Source organism: Setaria viridis, chromosome 3 (assembly GCF_005286985.2).
Source record: "Setaria viridis chromosome 3, Setaria_viridis_v4.0, whole genome shotgun sequence".
Classification (NCBI taxonomy): domain Eukaryota; kingdom Viridiplantae; phylum Streptophyta; class Magnoliopsida; order Poales; family Poaceae; genus Setaria; species Setaria viridis.
In genome coordinates, this window is record NC_048265.2 from 30,865,949 (window position 1) to 30,874,397 (window position 8,449).

The following is an 8,449-nucleotide window of genomic DNA, read 5'->3' on the forward strand; positions in this document are numbered from 1 at the left end:
TGGGTGAGCGGTGAGGGTTTTGGACGGTTAGCTGGAGCGGAGAGGGAGGCGAAAGGAAGCGCGGTAGCGCCGGCGGGGCTTGTGGCTGGTCTGTAGGCCGAAGAAGGGTGGGCGCGTGCTGTCGTGGCCATTAATGGCAATGGCGCCATTGGTGGACAGAAGGGATGGGCAGGCGCGGCAGGCAAGGTGACATGGCGAGCAAAGTGACGCAAGCATGCGCAGGACGAGCGGCTCTGCCGGGGCACGCTACTGGCAAGGTGGGGGAGGAGCTGTCGCGGCCTGCACGGCAGTTGGCGGAGGTGGCAGCGTTGCGGGGCGCGCGCGCAGGCAGCGTGACCGGGGGTTTGACGGGAGGGCCGGAAGGCGTTGGGGCACGGCCAGAGATCCTGGTGGGGTGGATGCGCGCGGGAGACGAGGCGGCACCAGTGCGGCAGCAACCGGTCTTTGGTCGCGGAGTTGCCGGGGCGGCGGCGGAGCCGCGGGCAGTGCGCCTAGCGCGCCCTGCGAGGCCTCGGGCAAGCGAGACGGGATGGAGCGGAGGGGTTGCAGGTCGTCATCGCACGCGATTGGGGAGCGAGGTGCGTCGATCCATCTTGTCACGGCCGGTGATTGGGCGAGGCGACGCTTGCCGGTGAGGCCACGCCACACGACGGTGGCGCTCTGGAGCGCGACGCACGCGCGCTCGGGCGCGCTCTGACCGACGGATACGCGAGATCTTTTGCTGGGCCTGTCTTCGAGCATTTGGATCTCCTGATTATCAAACCGTACCATGTTGACTCCCTTTGCAAAATTTGTAGTACACACACCAAAGTCCAACTTTTGTAATTTGACTGAGTTCAAAATCATGGTGGATTTGGAGATTCGAAACTCCAAAGTTTGGAGGAACACCAGTTTTCACGACTTAGAGAAAAAACGGCGGCTTTGACTGGTTTTCAGGGTTCTGGGCTGACTTGAGCTGCAGTTTTGAGAAGCTTCGGGGGTAAATTGGACCAAGGTCCAATTGACAAAGTTGTTGTAGAAACTTAGCTCTCCAACTTCTACAAAAGGATTTTTTTGATGTTCTGCTCAACTTTTAAGAGATAAACCCGCCCTAAGGTGCCACGTCGGGCTGATTTCCAGACTTAGCCTGGATTGCCAAAAGAGGCTAGGTTGACCAAACTAGGGGACTTTGACTTGGATTTTGAAGGCTTTCAGGATAGATTTCAAACTTGCTCCTTAAAGAAAAGTTATTAAGGTTTCAAATCTCTAAAACTTTGGTATAGGCCTCAGCTTGAGTTTATATTAGAAATTTTAAAATAGAGAGCCCCAAAGTTGGGATCTTGCCTGTTTTAAAACAAAACAACACAGATTGGTATGTCGGGTTTTTGGAGGGCTTCTGCTCATATCCAAGAAAAACACCAACAATTAAAGTTGTTAGAAAGGTTGAGTTCTACAACTCTTAGTTGGACAGATTTTAAGTTCTTAAGCAAAAATTGGAGTTACAGTTTGGGCAGCGTTTTAACCTTGTGAGGGCAAAAGGGTACTTTCACTTGCCTTATTGTTGCCAAGTTCTTCTTTAAGCACTAATGACTTGTTTTAGGATCAAAACATAGCTTAAATAATCTAGGTTGTTACAGTTATGGTCCGTTACGCCCTGCAAATTTCCAGGATACACCACCTGGTAAAGATCTGTGTAAATCATCTTGATAGAATCTGTTCCGACTCAACCCTTGAATACCAAACTTGTCACTAATTATCCAAAGAACATTTTGGTATAATATCAAAGTTTTTGGACAAATTGTTTGAGAGGAATGGTCAGATTAGTGGTGACACCCTATCGCAGAAATTTCAGACTAGACCACAATGGAAAGATCTAATCTTATGATCTTCCTAGAGGCTGTTTAAGCTAAAGTTCTGAATAACAAACCTGTGATGAAATACCTGAAGAACAGTCTGGTATAATTTCATGATATTTGGAAAAGTAACCTACAAGTTATAGTAATTAGGGAACATGATATAATTGTTGAGTTAGTAGTTCAAATATGGTTCAGGTTCTTTAAGTTGGTTGTTTGCTGAAATTATTGTGTGAACCCAATATATTGCTTAGAATGATGTGAGGAAGCGTCATGTTGCATCCATACATTGCATACATCTTAATGTAATTAAAACAAAATCATGAAAAAAATGTGCTGTCGTTTTCTCGCTGTTTAATGCCCAAAGCTGAGCCAAAAACCCAGTGATCTGCTCGTTGTCTAAAATTTAACCATGCCATCCGTATTACTCTCAACACTTGGTGCATGTGTTCTCCTCCAGTATTTCCAACCCCAATCCTTTGAGATGTCAGAAGTTTTTGACAAATTCCTTGTCATCCTCCCATGTCCACCTTCCATTTCATCACCCGAATCTCGGGATGAGAATATGTTTGAGGGGGGTAGACTTTAACAACCCTAGTTTTAATTAATCTTGTCAAAGCTTAAGTAGAGTGTTTAGAAGTTAATCTACCACTTAAAAGGACCAAAATGCCCTTTAAAAGTTTAAATTAGGGGTGGATCACAAATTCAGATTTTATATAGCAACTTTGATTTTTGCCAATATAAGAGTTGTAAAACTTTTCAAAGCAAACAACTTTGCTTATTTGAAATTTTGCTAGTTTGGAGAGGAAGATGTTCAAAAATCAGTTTGAAGTTCAATGTTAATTCAAAAACCTTGTCAAATTCACTAGTCCTTAAGTACATGTCTGTTCAGGAATTTTGAAACCTGTTATCTCTATATCTAGACCTGGTTTGAAGCTGAAGCCTTATAGAATTTGTAGAATGAACTTTAGAAAACAACTTTGTTAATTTGAGCATTGACCAATTCACACTAGAACCTTTTCAAAATTCAAGTCGAAAATAGCAACAGCTCAAATTCAGCTCACACTGCTTTAAGTTCTAAAAGACGTGAGTGTCTTCCAACTTGGCGTATGAATACTACAAAATCTAAAACTATTCTGGACCTGATCCTTTTGTAAGAGTTTGAGTGTGAAGTATGTACAACAATGTTGTCTATTTGAACTTTGTCTAAATCAGAGCCAAACCCTTTCAAACTTGAGTTAAAGTTTAGCTAAAATATTAAATACAACTTCATTCAAAGTTCTGCTAAGTCCTTGAAAACGACGTTCCACCAAAAGTTCCTACCATCCCATTTTCAAATCCATCAAGTTTCTCATGTGCCGGATTCCATAAAGGTTATAGCATATATCTTAACATCCATGTTTCATTTTTGGAAATGCAAGCGTGTAGTACAAACTTGATGAGAAAACACATGTTAAACACGACACCTTCACCACGACACGCATCACAAACATCATGTGTGCATTAGTGAGCATTATGAACACCCATTTGTGAATAGTTAAACATCATCAGCATCATTTGTGCATAAATGAACTTTGTGGCCATGCATTCTTAAGTGCCTAGAATTTATTATTTATTGTTGAAAAAAAACTAAATTTCTGAAGAGACCCCAATTTCTTCCATTCAACTGTGGCCCAACTATTTTATTCAAATACTATATACTATTTAGTGATTTTCAAATATTTTTATCAAATTTTTTAGAGATGTTTGCTTGGATTAGAAATTCATTTAATGTTCAATCTTAGCTATTTTGTTTTGTCAATTGTGTGCAAACCATAGAAGCTTTTGAGCCCATTCTTGTTGCATTGGATTCTTCATGATTTAATCTTTACAACGAGTATTTTTGGGGAATTTTTGGACACCTGTAGCTCCATAGCTGGGTCATTTAAGGGAGAAAATTTGAACCGTTTTATTTCTTCGTGGGCCTACACGTCGACGCCTTCTTCCACCTATCTCCTCTGCCTAGGCACCAGATGGCCGCCACACAGCACGAGAACGGCGGTTGGCCCTCCCTTAGAGCCTGTAGGGCTCCTCCTTCACAGATAGGCCAACCGGGTATCTTCCATGTGCCCCTCCCTTCCTCCCCATGCCTCCTGTCACCCCAGTTGGTTGGCACTCCTGTTGGACGGCATGAGTGCCACACGGCGCGAGACCTCCCGCGACACCCCTCCCCTCCAATGGCTGCACCCACTACTGTGTCGTTACAACGGCTTGTACCGACCAAAACGAAGTCGCTACATTTGGGCTGCGGTAAAGTGTCTGGAGGAGTATCTGCAAGACTTTGAGGAGTTCTACGCGTTCGTTTCTTCAGTCAGCTACCTGTGGTGTCGTTGCTACCTTTAGAGTTCCACTGCGTACTAGTTAGACTTTGTGGTTTATTTGAGAGTTTCGGTCATGTAATAATGGTTAATACTCTTTTTATTCGATTTGGCATTGTCTTTGTTATTCGCTTATGTCGTACATGTGTGTAACTTGACCCTGGCGCACATGTATTCAATGCACTTGGTTTTGTCCTTAAAACCGGGTGTGACATCACTGGATTTCAGGATGCAAAAAATAAAAACTTTACATATTTCGAACATGCAAAAATATATTAAATTAGCAAGTATATTTACAATAAGTTTGAATGAGTCATTAATTCTATACTAGTTCTTTTAGCTTTTAAAATAATTATTTTACTACATCACTATCATCAAGAAAAATTATTCAATTAAATAATTTCAACGCGACAAATTCAATTTACCTATGTGGTTAACATTGTTCATATTATTCGAATAAATCTTCACCTCAACTATTTTAAACACACATGAAATCATACATACATTAAATTAAAAATTTTATCAAGTGGTACATGAAATTATAGAACTTTACAAGGTAACTTTACATAAAGTTGAAGCAAATTTAGCGCATTACAATGTAACATTAAAAAACTTCTTCACGAAAGTTCCTTGATCATGATCGCGGCGTAAGTACAGAACCTCTTCTTTGGATAGCAAGATGCTTGGGTCAACCTCAACAGCGAATGAAGGCATGCCATCAAACTAATCATAATCATCTGATTAGTCTATTTTGTTCTCGACTCCCATAATTTTTCTTTTACCTGGAAGAACTATGTGGTGCTTTGGCTCCCATGGCTCTTCTTGATTTCTCTTCGGTTTGCTAGACATGTCCTTCACATAGAAAACCTGATGCACATCATTGGCAAGTATGAATGGTTCATCAGTGTATCCAGTCTTGCTCAAGTCCACTATTGTCATTCCATACTGATCTTTGGTTATGCCAGTTAGCTTCCCCCATTCGAGTTACCATAGTACGACTCCTTGCTACTGTTTCTATCTATAGCATCTATGCGGACACCACAATTTTGGTTCGTGCTTTTCTGATCCTGGGCTCTCATGTAAAATGTATAACCATTTATCTTGTAGCCTTGGAATTTCAAAATTGTGCTAGCAGGTCCCCTAGCTAACCAAGCGAGCTGTGGGTGAATCTCAAAGTTACCCATAATTTGTTGGTGCAACCAGGAGGGAAAAGTTTCCATGTGATGATGTGTAAGCCAGGCATCGGATCTCGCTGGGTTTTCGAAAACTAACATCTGCTTGTGTTGATCGATATACGGAGTCACAAAGGTTGACTGCTGTAGAATAGTGTAGTGTGACTTGTTGAACAAATCAGCATCATTGCTCAAACAAACTTTCCTTCCAAGGGTGCCCATTCCCCGCAGCCTCCCCTTGTGGCATGAAGTTGGAACCCCAATCGAGTTAATTGAGTCAATAAAATCAACACAAAACTTGATCACCTCTTCTATTCCATATCCCTTGGTGATGCTTCCTTCTGGACGGGCACAATTAAGAACATATTTTTTTAGGACTAACATGAACCTCTCGAAAGGCCACATATTGTGCAGGTATACTGGTTCGAGAATACCAATCTCTTTTAGTAGGTAAACAAGGAAGTGCTTCATAATATTAAAGAATGATGGTGGAAATACCAACTCAAAGCTGACAAGACATTGCACCACATCGTTTTGTAGCTTTGGTAGCTTGGATGGATCGATTGCCTTCTGCGAAATTGCATTGACAAATGCGCATAGCTTTACGAGAGGCAATCGAACATTCTCTAGTAGAACACCTCTCAGTGCAACTGGAAGCAACTGGGTCATCAACATGTGGCAGTCATGGGCCTTGAGATTTGTGAACTTCTTATCTTTCATATTTATTATTCCCTTTATATTCGAGGAGTACCTAGATGGGACCTTCATACTATTCAAGCATTCAAACATGCTATTCTTCTCTTCCTTGCTAAGAGTAACTCGCAGGACGTAAATAGTGCTATCCGTTATCTCTTTTTTCCGGATGTAGGTCATCTTTTTACCCCATGGCTTTCAAGTCCTGTCGTGCTTCCAATGTATCTTTTGAGGTCCCATAAACACCCATGAAGCCTAGCACGTTCACGCAAAGATTCTTCATCAGGTGCATCACGTCTATTGCGTTGCGGACCTCTAGAATTTCCCAACAAGGTAGCTCCCAAAATATTGACTTCTTCCACATGGGTGCACATCTGTTATCGTCATTTGAAATAGGTTTGCTACCAAAACCCTTTCCAAAGACTACCCTTACATCCTTTAATATCTTAAAGACACGCTTTCCATTATGGTGTGCAGATTTTTTACGATCATCTGGCGCCCCTTTGAAATGCATCCCGCTCTTTCTCAGCTAGTGGTGGGCAAGGAGCCATGATGACTCGTATAGATGACCTTCTTATAGTGCTTCAAATACATGTTGTCTGTGTTACCTAAATAGTGGGTGCAGGCTCGATATCCCTTATTTGTCTATCCTGAAAGGTTACTCACTGCAAGCCAATCATTGATATTATGAACAACAATGCTCGTAGGTTAAAGATCTCTTGTTTCTCCTCATCACACACACATACACATTCCTGCCAGAGCTATAAAAGTTCATCTACCAACAGTCTTAGGTACACATCAATGTCGTTGCCAACTTGTTTTGGGTCTTGGATAAGCGTCGGCATCATAATGAACTTCCACTTCATGCACAGCTAAGGAGGAAGGTTGAACATACATAAGGTCACAGGACAAGTACTACGACCACTACTCAACTCACCGAATGGATTGAATCCATCAGTACTTAAACCAAACCTTATGTTCCTTGCATCACTTTCAAAGTCCAGGAATGCTTTATCAATTGATCTCCACTGGGCCCAATCAACAAGGTGTCTCAGCATTTCGTCTTGCTTACATTCTTCTCTGTGCCATCGCATCAACTTAGGATTCGCCTTGTTCCTGAACAAGCGCTTCAAGCGTGGTAGTATACGGAAATATCACATCACCTTCATGGGAACTCTCTTCTTGGGAGGCTAACCCTCGACATCACCAGGATCATCTCGCCTGATCTTATACCGTAGCGCTTTGCACATAGGACAAGTATCCAATTTCTCGTATTCAGCGCCATGATAGAGGATACAGTCATTAGGGCATGCATGTATCTTCTGAACCTCGAATCCCAGAGGGCAAACAATCTATTTAGCTTCATATGTTGTGGATGGCAATTCATTATTCTCAGGAAGAATCTTCTTGACAATTTTCAATATCCCCTGAAATACCTTATCGGACACACCATTTTTTGTCTTCCATTGCATAAATTCTAGTGTGGTACCTAGTTTTTTATGGCCCTGCTGGCAATCTGGGTACAATAATTTTTGGTGATCATCTATCATGCGCTGCAACTTTGCTGCTTCCTTCTTTGTTTCGCAATGTCTATGTGCATCCCGTAGGACCTGACCAAGGTCATAAGTATGGCCATCTTTTGCGAACTCATCTTCATCAACCTCACCCATTGTAGTATCTGCAAAAGCTTAGCCTGCAGCCCAGTCCGGAATGTTGTCATCATCCTCATCCTTTTCGCTATCTTCCATTACAACCCCTCTTTCGCTGTGCTTGGTCCAAACCAAATAGTTAGGCATGAAACCATATCTAAACAAGTAGCTATGAATAGTCCCTCAGGAAGCCTGTGAATAATCCTTGTTACTGCATTGGAAGCATGGACAACATATGAACGTGTTCTTTGGCTTGTTCACTTTGGCCACTTCGAGAAAATAATGCAAGCCATCAATAAACTCCTTGCTACGTCTGTCCCCATTATACATCCACTACCAGTCCATCTGCATCGTATTACGCATGAAAATGGACTACACATGAAAATGGATTACGCATAAAAATCGATTACATACTTTCTTCCTTTTTTAATTTCTGTTGTACACAGTTAATTTTAATATGATTTTTAGCATGCAGGTCTCTAATATCTTGCCAACATTATAAATATTAGGTTATATGGTAGTTGTTTTTTGTACCAATTCAAATATATTATTTCTTCATCCTTCAATGATTACAAATATTAGGTTCTCTTGTTGCGAATAAATGTGTCATTACCATTTCACATCAAAAATCATCTTTACGTGCCTATTGATGGTTTTTTGATACGTTTTACAACTTATCTACATGCTATTCATGATTGAAAGCATGTCAAACTTTGTAGTGCAAATGATCCTGAAAGTTTAGATAT